A 20,784-nucleotide genomic window follows, 5' to 3' on the forward strand; every position below is an offset into this window, starting at 1 on the left:
CAGTACCTATAGACATTCCAACTATTTGCACATGGTAGGCACTTAATCGATGTTGACTGAGTCAAACATAAGTTCCTTGAGGGTTAGGATTATTTGGTTCTATCTTATGTATCCCCAGCACCTCGTACAATTCCTTGCACAAAGTAGATTCTTAATGTCTCTAGAATTAAATTAAATCAAATCAAACTGGATTTTCAGATCTTAAGGGACAATATTCATTAGCTTTATGCAATTTCATTATTGATTATATAGTCTTCCTTTTCCCCTGGTATTTTAAGGGACAGGCATTTCTAGATAACTGAGAGGGGAATAACTGGGCTCTACATTCTTAGTATTAATTAGCAAAACCCAGTGGAATTGCTCATTGGCTATGGGAGGGGGTAGGGAGGAAGTGAGAGAAAGAACATGAATCATGTAACTGTGGGAAAATGGTCTAAATTAAATAAATAAATGAATTAATTTTTTTTAAATTAAAAAAAATTTTAATAGCAACCATGGACATTTACATTCAAACAAAGGACAGAGGAGTTGTGTGTGATGAATGTTATCCACCCTGACTTCCACCTTGGAATTAGATCATGTCACTGCCTTGTTTAACACAACTAGTGTGTTTGGATTAGAGTTAATGAAATGAAAAACTTCCAGTGGGGTGGAGCCAAGATGGCAGCTTTGTAGCAGCAAAATCTGGAATCTTCTCAAACTAAAATCTTCTAATGTAAAACATTGACACCCTCAGTAACTGGTGAGATACTGAGTCAATTTTTCTTTTATCCTGCCTACCATTCTTGCAGAGTGATTAAAGCACTTTGTTGTAGCATTAAACTTCCTAACATGCTCAGGTTTCCATTATTTTTGAAAATAGCTTTTTGACCTTGCCTTCCCCTCAAGCTATCTTCCTCAATAAACATTTAGTCTTCAACCCCTTGTGAATCAACCCCATCACTCTACTGAAACAATTATTTTTCAACAACAAAGACCTTTTAAAGGCCAAATGCAGTGATCTTTTCTCAATTTTCATCCTTCTTGAATTTTGGAAGTTATGATGCCAATGAGTACCTATCTCCTGGAAATTTTCATTTCTCTTGACTCCCATAATACTGCTCTCTTCTGGTCCTCTTTCTATCTAACTGACCATTCATCTAAGTATCATATGCTAGTTTCTTTCCACTTTACCCCTCTCCCCATTCCCTAATACTATAAAATTAGAACTGTCATATTGGATTGGACTCATGGTCAACCAGTCCAATATAAAGGTTTAGATTGTATGGCATCAATTAATCAAATCATACCACCCCACTTAAAGTAACTATCAAAATGGACATTATGATACCTTTATCAGATGGGAGCAGTTCTAGTGAGTAAATCAATTCATCAAAGGTATGAATTTGGTGTGTATTAGGCCCAAGGATCTCTAATGAACAGATCAATCAAAGCCTTTACCCCAAATACTAAAAATCCTTGAAAGATATTAAATAAAAAGAAGCGACATTCCACAGAAAGTACATTAATATTGGTTGAGGAGGTCTTGTTCAAACCCTGTAGATTTTGTGTTAAATAGCAAACCATGGAATCCAAGCTTTCAAGTGTCTGGTAGCTGAGAGGAGACAGCCTTCCCAGGCGAGCTCACAAGAAGGAATCACTTGGAGGGCAAAAGACAAGCCTCAGTTCCTTGCCTCTACATCAGTTAATCAGAGGAGGACTTTGAATTTTGGAGGGCCAGAGAATTAAACTTTTTTTTACGCATCCTAATAGTGTCCCTGGAATAGCAGCAGCTGACATCAGACACCAATAAAAAATTAGACCATGCTTGGGGGAACTTCATGAGTACTCCCTAGAAGAGGAGAAAAAGACTTTTTTTAGTCAATCAATAAACATTTATTAAGAGCCAGGCTAAGCTCATGAGCTACCCCACTGTCATTTGTGATCTCTTAAGTTTGACTTCACAATCTCTAGGATTCTGTATATACTGGTGAGGAAGTTTTTCAAAGACTTTGGAAGAGATGTTTTGTACTTACAGATCTTATTATTGTTTGTCCTTCATTTCTGAAGAGGACCAATGGCATCACAGGGTGATATCTTGACTTACTCCTGAACTTGAATTAAATGAGGCAGAACTGCATAGTCATCAGCCTTACTCTCTTTGCCAAAGTCATCAAAATCCAGTGGCAAGACAAAAGTCAGAACAAGTAGTAATGGTCCAGAATGCAGTGGATGATCTTAGCTTCCTCAATGTCTGACCAAGTTCTAAGCACTCCACAACACCAACTTCAGCCATCTTCCTGGCCAAATTGTTCTCATCTGCACATATCAAAGCAGGGAGGAAAGGGAAGACTTCTCCTTGATGGATTTGAGGCCAGTCAGTTAACCCTCAACCAGATTTAGCTGCTTCCTAAGATGCTTTTACTTGAGTAATGCCACTTCACATGCTTAATCTTCTTGGAGCCACAGGTAAGAGTTGTGTGAAATGGTACATGAGCAACCCTAAAAAAGGCTTTACAAGTCCTCACATCACGTTAGTCCTCCCTGAACACCTAGTAAATACCCCTTTCCAGAAGCAACTTAGGTCTCTAAGATAGATGGATACCAACTATTAATGAGGAAGCACAATGGTAGAGGTTCATGAGTTATAGCATTAGAAAAACACTTCCAAGTCCCTCAGAATTAAGTCTGACAGAAAATACCATAGCTACCTTCTGGGAACTTAGCCAAATGATACCAATAGAGTTTGGGAGAGTAAGTCAAATGCTTAAATTTTACTAAATGTACAGAGTGAGCTGAATTGTATTTCTTACCCCTAGATTTATCCCATCTTCCTCACTAGAATGGCAGTCTGGGGAAGGTAGAAGAGGACTATTTTCCATTGATTCATAAAAGAAGAAATTAATTTTTATTCGTTTATGAAGGATTGTGAACAATTTTATTCAATCAATTTTCCTATTCCTTATGTTATGGTAATACAGTTCTGTTAAATGTTTTATTATTTGATTTCTGATGATTTGCCCAGTCTATGAGTAGCATCTGCACTGTATAAGGACTTCAGCCAAAACTATGTTCTCCTTCCCCCACAGTGAAACAGTATAATGCAGTATGGGGATTCCCAGGATGGAGTAGAACATTGCCTGTTACATGTATCCATTCATACCACTTTAGAGAATCCTACTATCTGCTGTCAGAAGTAGCATTTCCTTTTACGTTACCTAAATTACCTCTTTCAGCTTTCAAGGGCTGAACTCTATTTCTAATACTCAAGTTTCATGAATAAGTCAAACATTTATTAAGTACCTATTTAGCGCCAGACACTGCATTCAGCATTGGGCAAACCTATTCATACTGTAAACACCTTCTCTGTTCATGATTTTATAGACTTCCATCCTTTCCTTTCTCAGCCTTTGTCTTTTCAGTCTGAAAATCTTTTGAATTTATACTTACACAGAAATTAATTTTTCACAACACTTTTAGATATCTCTAACTAGACATCCAAATCCATCATAACAATTTTGATGACCTTCTAGAACCATAGTCAATATTCTAGGAATATTCTAGGTCATTTGTTCTGTACCAGTGTAGAAATATAGTCCATGTTGTTTTCAGTCCTCTTTTAGAGGGCATCAGCATTCTTTTCACCCTTATTACTTCAGCAATCAATAGGTAAGTGATTGTTTTCAGTAGACTTCTATGATTTTCAGTTCCCCTTCCTTGATTCTAACTTTGTATCCCACATTCATCATAAATTAGTTTTTTAAATTACTTTTCCAATTGTATTTTTGTTCACGCTAAAACTTATCTACTATTTTTCTGCCAAACCTATATACTTTTAAGCCTCTCTATATCTTACCAAAGTTTATCCCTATAGGTTTGATAATTCTCTACTTGGAGGAGTTTCATTTCATCTGCAAACTTAGTGATTTTATTATACTTTCCCCTTTCCAGTTCATTTATTAAAATGTTAAATAAAAGTGGTTCTTGCACTGCTTCCAGTAGGGCTCCAATTTTATACCTTTCCATTCATACAATTTGCCTAGTTATCCATATCCATTGTTTCCTATTTCTAAGTTAGAAACTTATTCATGATTTTGTTAAATAGCCCTCCCCTTGTGCCTATCCCTGGATGCTTTATTTTTTAATATCCTTTGGTATAAGAACTTTAACAAGAATGTTTGAAAGTTTAAGTAGTTTATGTTCTTTTCTTCCCTTTTATCAATATGTCCCTTTAAAGTACTCTAATCAACTAAAATATTTCAGTAATTTGATGCTGCAATAGATTTGCAATTTCATCAATGTCTGTAGTTCCTTTATGGTGCACAAAGCAGTATATTCACGCCTTATCTTTTTTATTTAGAATATTTTTCCATGGTTACATGATTGATGATTCTGCCCCCCACTTGTCCCTCCCCACTCCCAGAGCTGATAAGCAATTCTACTGGGTTATACATGTATTATTGTTCAAAACCTATTTTCATGTTATTCATATTTGCAGTAGAGTGATCTTTTAACATCAAAACCCTATCAAACTATGTGACTCATCATGTGTTTTTCTTGTGCATTTCTATTCCTACAGTTCTTTCTCTGTGGATAGCATTCTTTCTCATAAATTCCTCTGAATAGTCCTGGATTATTGCATTGCTGCTAGTAGAAAAGCCTATTACATTCAATTGTGCCATAATATATGAGTCTCTGTGTACAATGTTCTCCTGGTTCTTCTCCTTTTGCTCTGCATCAATTTCTGAAGATCTTTCCAGAACACATAGAATTCCTCCAGTTCATTATTCCTTTCAGCACAATAGTATTATATCACTATCATATACCACAATTTGTTCAGCCATTCCCCAATTGATGGACACCCCTTCGTTTTCCAATTTTTTGCCACCATCAAGAGCACAGTTATAAATATTTCTGTACAAGTCTTTTTTCTTATCTCTTTGCGCTCCTTAACTTTTGCAATTATTGTCCATGTACAATCCTCTAAAGGATATCCCCAAAAGGCTTCATGCCCTTCTTAGAAATTCCTTGGCAATTCATGTTCACCATGGTAGGTTTTGAGTCAACCACAAGTTATCCTTTATTGTCATCATATGACTGGCTCACCTCTGTTCCAATTACTCATCTTAAAGATGACTCTCTTTATACCGTTCCTCCTGTTCAATTCCTCTTTGGTAATATCCTCAAATCTACTCAAGGCATCATGAGCATCTCCATTGCATTAGGGTAATCCTGAACATTAAATCTTTAGCAACTACATTTTATTATTTAGAACTACATAGTACCACTGGAATAATATGTGTGTTGAAAAGTTAAACTTTTGTTTCAAGAGAAAACTTTGTGTCAATTTCCCAAAAAGCAATCTGAATTGTTCTCTTCCTCCTATTCACTTTTGTACCTGATTAATTGTGCTTTTATTATATCTATCCCAGATATATGCACTATAGGCAGTCCAAAATACGAAGGATAATCTGGGTTTTAATACTATCTCGTCAGTTAGTCAGACTTTAGATTGGACATCCCAAATTCTAACCTAGAAAGTTTTCCTTAAGAAACTCCTACACAAAACAATGAAATTTAAAAAAAAAAAATTTAAACCCTTACCTTCCGTCTATACTGCGTATTGGCTCCAAGGCAGAAGAGTGGTAAGGGTAGGCAATGGAGGTCAAGTGACTTGCCCAGGGTCACATGACTACCAAGTATCTGAGGCCAAATTTGAACCTAGGACCTCCTGTCTCTAGGCCTGGCTCTCAATCCACTGAGCTACCCAGCTGCCCCCAATGAAATTAAATTTATAGTGTACATAATTCAACAGCATATACAGCGTGTATAAAAACTGAACTCATTTTCTTTCCTTAAAACCTACCACTTTCCTGAAATTCACTACTTCTGATGAGGTTAGAACCATTCCATTAGTCATCTGAATTTTCAATGGAATTAATCATCCTTCACTGCTCATTTTCACTAAACTTTATCATTTCTACCTCGACAATATCTCTCATATCCATTTCTTTCTTTATCACTTCTTCCCTAGACTTTGTCAATAGTCTCCTAACTGATATCCATTCCTCAAATCCCCATCTATCTAATCCGTCTTCCACACAGTTGCTTAAATGATTTTTCTAAAGTACAGTTTGGCTAAGTCACTCCCTTCCTCAACAAACTCCTATGATTCCCTAATGGTTCAAGGGTCAAACATAAATTTTATTCAGTTTAGATTTTAAAGGTCTTCACCACCTGCCCCAATCTACCTTTCAAATTATTTTCACATTAGTCCCCTTCATGCAAGTTAGAGTTCAACTTTATTTCTCTTCCTCTCATACTCTCATTAATGCACCTTTTGTCCCTCATGCTTTGAATGAACTTCCATCTCACCTTTTCTTCTTAGAATTCTTTGATTCCTTTGAAACTTTCCTTAAGGGGTAACTTCTACATGAGGTCTTTACTGGTCTTCTCAATGGCTAATATTCCCTCCTGAAAAAAAAAGTCACTCTTTATAATATATGTGAAAGAAGGTAAGTTTCTTGAGAGACTGTTTCATTTTTGTCTTTGTATCACCAGGACCTGGTACATACCAGGAGATTAATAAATGCTTGTTGATTAACTGAAGGTTTTTTCAAGATCTTTAGTGAAAGGAGTCTGGAATTCTCTGATGGACAATGACCCCCTACCAAATATCCAGGGTGCCATAACTTCGACATTTATCCAATTTCAAAACCATTCCTTTTTAAAGAGTAAACTCTGAGTTGGTAAGTAAGGTCATTTCATTTAGGAAATCGCCTAGCCCAGTACTGCCACATATTTTCACAATTTTTGGCTATTATTTGCTACTAATGATTCTGATAATTACAGTGATTCTATCTCTAGTTATTTCAAAATCCTTACTTCACTCTATTAATGCCATTTTGAATGAATGTGAAACTTTTGAAAAGCACAACATGATATGCAAATGAAGGGTATTATTGTAATAACTGCTGTCCTTTGAGGACTGATTTTGAACAGGCTCTTCTCCAACAAGAAGTGGATTTCAGAGAGAAAAATAGTACAGCTAACTGAAGTGGAGCTCCTTTATACTGGGCACAGAAGAAATCAATACCTAGGTATTATTTGAACACAATTTATAAAGCTACAATGTCTGGTAATTTTTTCCTCCCTTTCACAAATAATTACAGAGCTCTTGGTAACTATATATTTGAAAATCTGGATAAAAAAAATAAAATAACTCATAGGTGACTTTAAAAAAGAAGGGAAAAAGGTAGAGAGGATGAAAAGCAGGAGTGGAATTCAGCATAAAACTATCTCATACCTGTATCTCCTCTCTCCTCCTAGTCAAGAAACTTACCTAAATACAGCAGTCCAGAGATTAAAGGACAAAGACTAGATTTATCCAAATAGAGCAATAAGTAAAACTGAAAGCAAGACGTTGGAGTACAAAAAGGAACCATAGTAGAGTATACCTGATGCCATTAGGAGTAAGTTTTGGTCCCTCTCAGCACACCAACACTAGAAACATCGTAGCCATATGACTAATAGAATAATGTATAAAAAGGAAAACCCAACATGAACCTAATTACCATTAGGGAATCAATAAATAGCTGCATCCTACTTGAAAGGAGAGTTCCAGCCAATAAGAGTCCATAATAAACTTATAAGAGTCTATATGATGTCTCCTTAATATTAATTTTAATTTAAAATTTTTATTTTGTCTATTTTATGGAAAATATTGATGAATTATAATGGTTAAATTAATATACATAAGATGCCAAAATGTTTTAGAATCTGAGTAGCAGAAAATAATAGTCCAAGTATTGAAGATCCCATCTTCAATAAACACAAGGTACAATAAAGAAAGATATTTTAAGTTTTAACTAATTTACTTTAAATTAAAATGATTATAAACCATTAATTTTCCAAAGGATTACCTAAATACAGGTGCACACTGGATTAGGAAAAATCTGGTTTATAAGTGTATACTATATATGGACAACTATTTACATACTGCCATCATTCTTACAGATATGTATACACACACACACACACATACACACACACTCAAACTACAAAGAACAAATAAACTGCTACAAATAAGCTTCACTGTCATGGGCACTGTCCAATATCTCTTCCATATCTACCTGCTTTCTTGTCCATGTCATTCCTTTTTCTTTGTCTTCTGCCCTTATGTCTCAGGTAATCTCCTTTTCACAATAGAGGATTATTTTCTTTCATATACCCCACCCCCCCATCCCCATTTTCTTTTCTTCTTGCCCAGTAACCTGGGGAAGATCTTTCATTTTTTTCCCAATTCCTTTCTTTCTGTCCCTTTCTTTATTCTATTTGTAAGCCAAAAAAAATTGCATAAATCTGGGCTGGTATGCTTGCATGTGCTAGTAACATAGTAACTTTGTTTTATCTTTAACAACCTGTGAAACAAAGAAAAACAAAGAAAAATATAAAATGGCAGTCAGTATGGATTCCTTCCACTTCTTCAGTGATTGAAACAGTCTGTTGAGAAAAGGAACAGGAAGTGCTAAAACTTAAAAATTAAATAGACTTTAGACCATCTATAAAGGTTTGTTTGACTATTGGCTCTCTACGTTTGAGATCCTTATCCAATGGCTAATAAATAGAAATGTTGCTATAAGATCTGAATCAAATCAAGCTCAAAATTTTTGCTATGAAGAAACCAGAAGAAAAGAGGGAAATTGAAACTAAATGGAAGAAAGACTTAAAAATACTTAAGAGAAACAGAGAAAGAAGCTTTCAGAGCAGGTTTTATCATATTACTGAAAGCAGCAAAAACTTTATTTCTTGGGATATGAGTATTTCAGTGCTAGTGACAAATATTTGCAAAAAGACCGCCATGGAAATATTCACAGTTTATACAACATCATCAGTTTCTAAGGATTTATAGATAGAGAAATTCTACCTAGATCCAAATTGACAAAAGCTTAATATTCAGTGACTTCAGTCCAAAGGTGGGGAAAGATTGAGGGTGGGAAGAAATACATGGGCAAGAAGGGGTTAAGAAGAAAGTATGAGAAGAGGCCAGAGACTTGTAAATTACACAGAAGTCTCATGTCTTCTTTCTTGAACACTTTCTTGGGGAAAAAAAGTTGGTAGGTGCTAAATTTGGAGAGCAAGAAAAAAATTGAAAAGAAAACAAAATAAAATCTATTCTGTTATGGTCAAGGACTTCTAATTGATGTGAATCAACAATTTGTGTACATTCAGACTATTTATTACCTTGTGAAAGCTGTGATCGGATTTAATAAAAATGAAGAATAATAAATAATAATGAGAACTATACAAAGATTAAATTGAAACAATTCAGTCTTGAATGATGTTAATAAGGTATTGACAAATCAAAAACAGGAGACTAGCAAGAGGAACTTAAATATTTCATTCAATTTCATTGTTTTTCCATATGTTTAATTATTACTATTATAATACCATTGTTTTCTATTTTTCATTACAAATTTTAAAAATAGTGATATTAAAGAGGCTTTGTTGAGCTACCCTAGAAAACTGAGAATGACTTATATTGTCTCTTTGGGAAAATGTAGTCCAAGTCCATAAAACTAACTTACAAATGGATGTTGGTAATACAACCTACTTAAATTAAAAACTATTGTACATGATGTCAAATAAGTTATTTACATAAAACACATTTTAAATTTTAAAGTTCTTTGTAAATATAAGTTACTAATATCAACTTATTATCAATGCTACTTTGCTTTTTAAAATGGTGCTGACACTGCCCCCTATAGACAAAAAATATGCCTAATTTGCATTTGGGCCTGGATTTATGGAGTGAAAATAGCTGGAGTATTCCTGAAAGGAAAGGTTCTAAACTTTAAAAAATAATAATAATTTAAAAGATAAAAGAATTTGCTTGAAACAAAAAATTACGTTTGGTTGATGTCAATTGTTGTAACAAAGTCCAGCTAGTTTCCATATATTTGAGGTTAACTGCCAAAAGGAATTATTTTTAAAGTTAAACCAATTATATTATCAAGCTTCTACTTTTCTCTTACAAAATAGTTCTGTATTCATTTCCAAAATCTGACACTGTGACCATCAATTCCCTTTGGAATGATATTCACTCATAGCAATGTGACAAATTATAATGCCTTAAGATGAAACCTCTTTTTAAACAATGGATATTTTCTTATTCACCAAGTTGCAAATTCTTAAATGAAGTGTATACTAGCTTAACTTTCTATGGGAACATTAGACATATGTAGCAATTCTGCTAAGAATGCATATCATTGAGTATAAAGAGCACTTGCTGCTTTTCAGAGAGGCTAGGAACCATATTTTTTGGCCCAGAAATAATTAAGTTGGCTCTTACTTTGGGATAATTTTTGGTCCTTTGATATCAAAGTAAGATACTAATAAGAAGTAATAAAATGCTATTTTAATACATAGATTTCAAAGAACAAGACTGAAGTATAAGAAGACAACACTCCTGAAAACATTTGCTCTCAGTAACATCACCTTTTTCTATAAAAAAGGCTTAATGTTGTATTATACCAAAGCAACCTTTCTGACCAATTCACTCTGTGAGATGACTCAGGGGCATGAGCCCTCTTCTTAAACAGAGCCTTGGCACAGAATCCTTCACTACCCTTGACAACAATTAGCACTAATTGGTATCCTGGCTAGCAGGCTCACAGAAAGGTCAATGGTAGAATTAACAGGAAGAACAAATTACCCTCTTACTTTGCAAGGGAAACTCATTGGTGAAATAGCAGATTTCTGGGATTGCTGGTGATATTATCTGTAGCAGAGGTTCCATTTTCCAGGATTTTCATGCAAACAGCAGAAAATTGTTTGACTCAAAAAGCTATAGTGGCTCCCTATTACTTCTATAATCAAATACAGACTCACCTTTTTCCATTTAGAGTGGGATGAGTAGAGGAATACAGTTTAATTACTATTACTAAGCAACCATAAATTCCTAAAAATCTATCTTTTATTGATCCCCTATTCTTCTCATCTCTTCCTTTAACCATTGATTGTTTCACTGTCCCTTGCAAAATTACAAATCTTACCAAAGAGCAAATATTGTCAGCATTCTTTCTTGATAACTCTTCTAGCATTTGTGTGAAATCCTTGTAGTCAAACTCACAGACCATGTAGCCAAGGATGTGGTCAGTCAATCAACATTTATTAAGCATCTACTATGTATCAGGCATAGTATCAAGCAATGGAGACACAGAGAAACATAAAAGACAGTCTTTGATTACTGTCTAATAGAGGAGAGAACTCTCAAATAACTATGTATAATTGATATCTATCATTTAGTCTTTGCTTCTCTTATAAATTATTAATCCTAACTGGTGTGGTGGAAAAGGGAAAGGAAAAATAGTAAAATAAATGAAATTATATTTGTGAACAACTTTCATCATTATAGGGAATTTTTATTATATTCCTAAATTACATAATTAATAATGAGACAGGATATAATAGTGAATGGAAAGAGCTGACTTTAGAGTCAAGGAAATTTGCATTCAAATCCAACTCTGGCATATACAATCTCAAAGACCCTGGGCAAGTCATCTAGCTTTTCATTGCCCCAAGCAGCTCTTGAGAAACTACAAACTAGATAAAAGTTAGAAATCTGAATTGGTAAAAGGATTTTTCTTTCCAGGAACTACACAATTGAAATCATGAGTCCAGTCTATATTGTGTGTGTGTGTGTGTATATATATTTTACATATATTATATGAGCATATAATGATATTAATATTTTGATGCTGATCTATAATTTCTTTCTATAAGGAACTAATTCCTCATAAGAAAATATTATCTATCAATGCAAATGAGTAAGTACTATACAATTTCAATTCTTAGAAAATTTCCTGGAGTATTAAAAGATTGACTTACCCAGTCAACAAACCAGTTATGTATCAGAACTAGGACTGGAATGCAGGTCATCCTGTCTCCAAAGCCTGGTCTCTATACACTATATCACTTTGCCATATAATATAACAAATTATATTATGTTGCTAATTGTATTAGTATTCATATTTTAGTGTAATACATAAATAATAGAATTTACCAACAAATTATATTACTAAATAAGATTATGTTTTCAAACTGAATATCATTTAGACTTCTAAAATTGGAGATTTGAAAAAAATGAAGAATTATCAGAGAACAATGAATAACTGTCCATTTCCTTGCTGTGCATCACCACCCAATGGGCTTGGTTCCACCACAGGAAGATGAGAGGTAAAGAAATGCTGCTGGCCTGCCACTCCATAAACCTACATTCTCCTTTTCATTTTGCTCAAGATCAAGAACAATTCAGGGGACTGAGTCCAAGGGCAAGAAGTGGGAGCTAAATCAATGCACTTCTGGAGCAATGTAGCATTTGCACATGAATTTTGTGAGACTAATGATATGCAGAAAAGGTGTTAGGCCTGAGCCAATCTTCCCAAAGACCAGGGGGTAGGTTAGGTGAGAGTGTGCCCCTGAAGTGTTGAGGAAAAACATTTATATTTTGATACTAGCTTTATCTTCAAAATAAATATCCCTTTGTAAAAGCTATGTGATGTTAATTGGTTAAATGATATTGGCTTCCTAGCCTCTAATGATTAACAGTGTGGGAAACACAACTGATGGAGACTTAAGCTGATTACATTAAAGAAGCATTAAAGATATGTTCAGGATATACCTTGAACCATGACAGGAGATGTAGCAACCCTCGCTCTGGGAAAGTGTGGCCAGAGAGTACTTGCTACATTTGTTAGTATCATAAATATTTGCTTTTTATATTACTTCTATATCTGTGTTATTTATGAAAGCAAATCCTACACTACAGGTAAGGATGAAATGGTGTTTCAATAATAAAAACCCGACTTTCATTCATTATTGCATTTCTGATGTTTTTCCATTTCTATTTGCTTTTAACCTGACTGGAAGCTTTCTTATCAAAGAATTAATGTTCTTGTTTTTTTAATTGTCTTCAAAACCTATCTAACTACTCAAGTTCTAGAAACACTGAACAAGCAGAAAAAAGTAGACCACATTGCACTTCTAAATGCATTTTATACATGTCAGACAGTTACGAGTGATAGGGACTAGTTTCAGGACTGAGTCCCTGGCCCCTTCATCAGCCCCATAATAATTTTCCTGCCTTTGCTTTAGACCTCTGGGAAAACACACATGTACATTATTTATACCTTTAGCCTTTGGCACCTTGAGTGCACACATTTCAAAAAGTGGACAAAAGATGGGAACAGTTGCCCTGATGGGCACTTCCACATTGCAAAAACATCCCTAAAAATTACTTTTTTTTCTAGTTTCCCCTCAGGCATTTTAGTGCTGTTCAAAACCCACAAAGCAGGTAAATTCAAAAACCTCATACTAATGTAGGTAGCTGAGTTTTATTCAACCCTGAAGAAAAAAAGCACTTAAAAATTACAAGCATCTTAAGCACCATTTAAGTACAACAAACTATTTCATAGGTTTTGAATCTATATCAGTTCCAGACTATACAATTATTAAGACTTCCTAACTATTGCAGAACCCAGAATTTTCCATTATATTCCTTTTCCCCTCCTTTGTCCCACAAATAATAGGAAATTAAGAAAAAGATTCCTGATAACATGATGTCCGAATAGTAAACTTAAACATACAAAAATCAGGAAATTTTAAAGGTTCTCATAATTTTTTTGATTCATCTTTGTGCCACTCATGTGGAAATGTGGGCTATTGGTTTGTTTCCTAAATAGGCATTTTTATGCCTACAACAAAGTATGGATAGGATCACATTGCAAAGATCTATTTCTTTTGACTTTAATATTCTTAAATGTTTATGCATTTACCGCACATTCTGTATTTAAATGCAAATGGTGGAAGCACTTGATTTTTCATAAATTAAATGTGTATAATCAATTTTTTCTTTTAAAATGTAGTTTTTCTCTGCAATAAAGATACCTCACATTTATTGTGTGATACAGTGGAAAAAGTTCAAGATTTGGAGTCACATGACCTGGAATCTACCATTTCCCATCTGTGTGATTTTTGACAAGTCATTTAATTTCTTCTGGCCTCAGTTTCTCCTCTCTAAAAGGAGATATTGGTCTAGACCAGTGATGGGCAAACTTTTTAAAGAGGGGGTCAAAGGAAAGGAAATGGTCATCTGTCAGTTGGTTTCTAAGGCAACTCTTTTGAAGTTTCATTGTATTGTATTCTAGTCATTGTATTCGTCAGATTAGGAATAATGTAACCTGGCTTGATACAACATTTCAGGAGGCCACATCTGGCCTGCAGGCTATAGTTTGCCCATCACTGGAACTCTAGACAATCTTTAAAGTCTCTTCTGGCTTTAAATATTTAATCCTATGACATATGATGTAGAGATTGTAAGCTCCTCCATTAGACTATAAACTTCTTGAGAACAGGGACTATCTTTTGCCTCTTTACATATCCTCAGAGCTTAGCATGGTACCTGGCACACAGGTACTTAATAAATGTTTATTGATTGGTTAATATAGCATATCAAGGTTTTACAAGCTCTTGCCTCACAACAACTTTACGTTAAATATTATTAACCCCATTTCGCAAATGGATATACTAATGTTCACATCTAGTAAGTGCTTTGTCCAAGATCAGCCACATAGCTAGTATTATCAAATTCCTGTCTCCTCATTCCAACCAAGTCCAGAACATTTTCCATTCCACCATGCTTATGTGTTCACTAGAACACACCAAACAAGCCACACATATGTAGGTAAATTACTCATGTTATTGGTCATTTTTGCCTTTTTCTTCCAGTAAAGGCTTTTCTCATTCTATTTAATACAAACATTAGAAAAAGCAGAATAATTTCTTAACTAGAAAACCAGGAAAAATAATTTTTCCTGAAATTGCTGGAAGATGGTGACACATTAAGAATTAGACTATTCAGGGGGCAGCTGGGTAGCTCAATGGACTGAGAGCCAGGCCTAGAGACAGTAGGTCCTAGGTTCAAATCGAGCCACAAACACTTCCTAGTTGTGTGACCCTGGGCAAGTCACTTAAACCCTATTGCCTAGCCCTTACCACTCTTCTGCCTTGGAACATAGTGTTGATTCTAAGGAGAAAGGTAAGGATTTTCAAAAAAGAATGATTATTCAAAACACCACATACAACCCGGTAAGGCTCCAAAAATGCACCCAAGGTAAAGATGACTAAGAAAATGAAAAAAGTTTCAAATTAATAACGTAGAACAGATGATGGTAAATCTGAACCAAGAACTAAACTGCCTTAAAATTAGAATAGGCCAAACAAAAAGCAATAATTCTGTAAGATAGAAAGAAATAGTAAAATAAAATCAAAATGTTTAAAAAACTTAAAATGTAAAATATAGCCTACCAAAAATGAATGGTGTATGAGGATGGGTCAGTAGGAAATAATCTAAAAACATTCAACTACCTAAGAATTATGACATAAATCCTGAATGCTATATCTCAGGAAGTCATAAATGAAAACTAGCCAGATCTATTAGACACAGAAGGCAAAGTATAAATAGAAAGAATACACTGATCACCCCATGAATGAAAACTCAAAATGAAAACTCCAAAACTATATCATAGAACAAATTCAGTTTCCAGCTTAAAGGGGAAAAAATATTACAAATAGCCAAAAAAAGGGAGGGAAGGGGAAGTACTACATAATTATAATTGAAAGAAGCCTTACTATTAGAAAGTGGATGTGAATTTGGAATTTTCAAAAATAAAGAAAAAGTTAAAAAATAAAAAGTTAAAGAAAACAAAAATAAAAAAAAATAAACCTCTGGTTAGGAGTAGGACAAGGAGACTAGAAGACATTCAACAAAGTGGAAATAGATCAATTCAGTTACAAATCATTAACGTTGAACAAACACCTCTTTCACCATCTTCTATAAAGGGAGAAGAAAAGGTATAGCACAGGATGGATAGAGGCCTATAATTAGTTATCTTAAACATGAATGTGAATGAGATGAACTTATTTATAAAAATGTTTTAATTAAGAAAAGACAGAAGAAATAATAATAAGCACACAATTTTAAAATAGGAAATCAACATATTAAAAATCCTACTAAATACAAATATGAAAATTCTGAAAATCAATGAGGAAATTAATAAAATTGAACAAACATTAGTTGATAGATAAAACAAAGACCTACTTTTGTTTAAAAAATACATAAAACAGAAAGGCAGTTAACTAGACTAATTAAAAATAGAAAAGAAAATTAAATTGCTTATATCAGAAATTTTAAATGAAAATTCAAAATAGAAGTAAAGAAAATAGAAAATATTTTGGTAAAAACTGATAATGAGAGAAATGAATGAATGTTTACAAAATATAAAATGCACAGATTTACAGAAAAAGAAATAAAACACTCAAGATTAGATAGAATTGCAAGTGAATTTTGTTTGCAAAAATAGGAAAATAAAATATTCTTTCAAGTATCCTCTGTGATAAATATAGTATTGATATCCAAAGCAAAGAAAAAGCAGAGAAATACAGCTATATTTGCCAGCATACCCAATGCACAGGGATTCAAAAAATATTAAATAAAATCTTAGTGAAGAGACTACGACAAAATATTAAGTAGATTATGTGCTATTATGAGGTTGGATTTATATCAGAAATATAAGGTTAGTTTAGTATAAGGAAAACTTCAAGCATAAGAGACCATATTAATTTATCTATACATGCTAACAAATATCAATATATTCTATATTATCAATAAATGGTAATTTCCTGATATCAAAATATGCTGGGAAAAAACTTTTGATAAAATTGAGCATAAGTTTCTGTTCATAAAAAGAGAAAACCAGAAATCATAGAAATAAATTGACCTTTCCTTAATATGTAAGTAGAGCCTATCTAAAACCCAATATTATGCATACAGTTATTATTATATGTAAAGGAGAAAGGTTTGAGACCTTTCCAGGAAGACCAGAGATAAAGCAAAGATATTCTTTAATACCATTATTGTATGCATAGAACTGCTATCCATACAATAAATAAAGAAATCAAGAATATAAGCATAGGCAAAGAAAAAATGCAATCATGTTGTTTTTAAGTTATGTGAAAGTTTATTTAGAGAAGTAGAGTCAACTAAAAACTATTTTAAGCAATAATTTCAGCGAAGTTGCAAAACATAAATCAATATAAAATCTTCTGTAGCTCTGTATATCATTTAAAAAGCACCAAAAGAGGGAAAAACAGAGAAATTCCATTTAAGTGGATGTCTACCTACCAAGATATATAAAATAACTATAGATTTACAACTACAAACTATATTTTACAAAAAGAAACATGGCTCTAAGTTAGAGAATATTAAGAGATCCTGGTCAGGCCATGTCGGAACAATAAAACACTATAATGGTACCTAAATTGCTTTACTAATTCAATGCCACACCAATCAAATTATCAAAGGATTACTTTATGGAGTTAAAAAATTATAATAAAATTCATCTGGGGGAATAAAAGGTCAAGAATCTCAAGCGTAATAAAAAAAGAGAATAAAGATGGCAACCTCACAATAGTAGATCATGAGCCACAGTACAGAGCAATTATTATGAAAAGATTTGATTCTCCTTAAAATATAGATCCACCATTGGAAAAAACTGGTGCAGCTGATTAAGATGGCAGCAGAGTAAAAACCAGCTGTTTAACCTCTCCTAACCAAAACATATAGGACTCCTCAAGAAGACAGAAAAACAAATCCAGAGGAACAAAGGGACCCCACAACAGGGCGCAGCATTGGAGGTACGTGGAATTGGGGCATTTCCATGCTATAAAGGGGTGAAACAGCTCTCACTAAAACATGAGCTGAGCAACCCCCTCCCCCACCCCACACCACCTACAGTGCCAAAGCCAGTGCCCAAGAGTTAGAGCAAGTTTGGGGCATGCATTAAGTCCTTGGCAGCTACCTGGAGTCACCAGGGCCTGCTCCTGAGAGCAGCAAGACTTAAGACCCCAAGAGGCTAAAGAGCACGCGTGGACTTTGAACACAGACCCTGAGTGCAGGCACGAGTGTGGGCACGGACGCAAGCCCAGACATGAATCCTGAGCGCAGGCGAGGACTCGGACCTTGAGCGCAGGTACAGACCTTAAGTGGGGACCCAGTGCAAAAGGGGTTCACAACTGTGGAAGCAATGCCCTAAGATTGTTAAAGGAGCCTCAGTCAGAGGAACAACTAAGGGGACCACCAGGAGGCTTGACCCTGAGAACAACTGAGACCTCAGGAGCCTAAAGAGCACAGACAGACCCTGAGTGTGAGGATAAACCTGAGAGGGTGCAGGGCTAACAATGGCAAGCCAGAGACAAGAACCCCAAAAGAGAAAGATCATCAAGAAGAAATCTGTAACACAACTTTTACACAGATAAAATCCAGACAAAAGAGCAAACAGCAGAGGAGAACAAACAAGTAATCATATCCAAACCTTCCCAAAATAATGAATACTGGCCAAAAGCTATTGAAGAGTTCAAATTTGAGCTGATTGGGAAGATGGAAGAAAGTTGGTGACAGAAGTGGGAAATAGCTCAAAAGGAAATAAACAGGTTAGAAGACAGAAAGTCCCAATTGGAAAAAGAAGCCCCAAAATCAAATGAAATGGTAAGCAAATTGGAAACCAAAATCTGGCAAGAAAATAACAGTTTAAAAGGCAGAATTTCACAATTGGAAAGTGAGGCAAGTAAATTGAAGACCAGAAATGACCAGATTGAAAAGCCAAAAACCAGTCCCTAAAGGCTAGAATCAAGCAATTAGAAGCTAATGATCTCTCAAGACAGCAAGAACAAATAAACAAAGTCAAAAGACTGATAAAATAGAAGGAAACATGAAATATCTCAATGAGAAATTGACAGATCAAGAAAACAGGGCTAGAAGAGACAATTTGAGAATCATTGGTCTTCCTGAAAAAAGGAGAAATTAATAGAAATTTGGACTCCATACTAAAAGAAATTATTCAGCAAAATTGCCCTGAAGTTCTACAACAAGAGGGCAATATAGACATTGAAAGGATCCATAGATCACCCTCTACACTAGACCTAGAAAAGACAACCCCCAGGAATATAATAGTCAAATTCAAGAGCTTCCAAGTAAAAGAAAAAAATCTTACAAGAAGCCAGAAAGAGACAATTCATATATCAAGGAGCACGAATCAGGATAACACAGGATCTGGCAGCCTCCACACTAAAAGACCTCAAGGCTTGGAATATGATGTTCAGAAAGGCAAGAGAACTGGGTCTACAACCAAGGATCACCTACCCATCAAAACTAACAATATACTTCCAAGGGAAAGTTTTGGCATTCAACAAGATAGAAGATTTCCAAGTATTTGCACAGAAAAGACCAGGACTAAATGGAAAGTTCAATATCCAACCACAAAAATCAAGAGAAATATAAAAAAGTAAATAAGAAACCGAGGGGGGGAAAAGAAAGCTTGTGTTTTTTAAATTTGCCTTTTTAAGGGTTTCAATATGATCTAATTATTGGTATTCCTATGTGGAGAAATGTTATGTATAATTCTCTTTAAGGAACTCTATTCACTATTATAGTATTCACTATTATAGTAATTAGAAGAATTATTCATAGGGAGAGGTTAGAATACTAAATGGTCTAAGATGATATGGGGGTGTAAAAGAGTGAGGTGATAGTAGAGGACACCAAGAGAAACTTGAATGAATAAGAAAAATAGGATATTCTATTACACACAAAGAGGGCATGGGAAGGGGAAGGGATGAATACTATTATAAGAAGGAGAGGAAGAGAACATTAAGAGGTAATAGTTAAACCTTACTCTCAGTGTAATTAACCCTGAGAGGGAAGAGTAGCTTTATCCATTGGAATATAGAATTCTCTCTAACCCTACTGAGAAAGTCAGAAGGGAAAAACCAAGGGGAGCAGGGGAGTGGGGAGGTCAAAAAAGGGAGGGGAGAAGAAAGGGGAGGAAATTCATAAGGCCTTAAAAATAAATAGAGGGGAATAATAAGAGAAGGGGTAGAAAGGGTAATAAATCAAGGGAGGGGTCAAGGGTTACTGGCATAAAGCAAACCACTGGTTTTAAAGGAAATAGTGCAAGAAGAAGGAGTAGAACTAGGAGAGGATACCAAAATGTTGGGGAATACACAACTGATAATTATAACTCTGAATGTGAATGGGATGAACTCACCCATAAAAAGGAAGTAAATAGCAGAGTGGATTAGAAACCAAAATTCTACCATATGTTGTCTACAAGAAACACATATGAGGCAAGTGGACATATACAGGTTTAAGGTAAAGGGTTTGAGCAAAATCCTTTGGGCATCAAATGAGAAAAAGAAGGCAGGAGTAGCTATTATGATTTCTGACAAAGCCAAAGTAAAAATAGATATGGTTTAAAAAGACAGGGAAGGTCATTACATCCTGATAAAAGGCAGTATAGACAATGAGGAAATAACATTGCTCAATAGGTATGCACCAAATGGCATAGCAACCAGATTCATAAAGGAGAAACTGGCAGATCTCAAGAAGGAAATAGATAATAAAACCATACTGGTGGGAGATCTAAATATCCCTCTTTCAGATCTAGATAAATCAAACCGAAAAATAAATAAGAAAGAGGTAAGAGAGGTGAATGAAGTCCTAGAAAAATTAGATTTAAAAGATATGTGGAGAAAAATAAATAGGGACAAAAAAGAACACACCTTCTTTTTAGCTGCACATGGTATATTCACAAAGATTGACCATGTAATAGGGCATAGAAACATTGCAAACTAATGCAAAAGAGCAGAAATAATAAATATAACCTTCTCAGACCATAATGCAATAAAAAT

Source organism: Gracilinanus agilis, chromosome 3 (genome assembly GCF_016433145.1).
Source record: "Gracilinanus agilis isolate LMUSP501 chromosome 3, AgileGrace, whole genome shotgun sequence".
In the NCBI taxonomy this organism is placed as follows: domain Eukaryota; kingdom Metazoa; phylum Chordata; class Mammalia; order Didelphimorphia; family Didelphidae; genus Gracilinanus; species Gracilinanus agilis.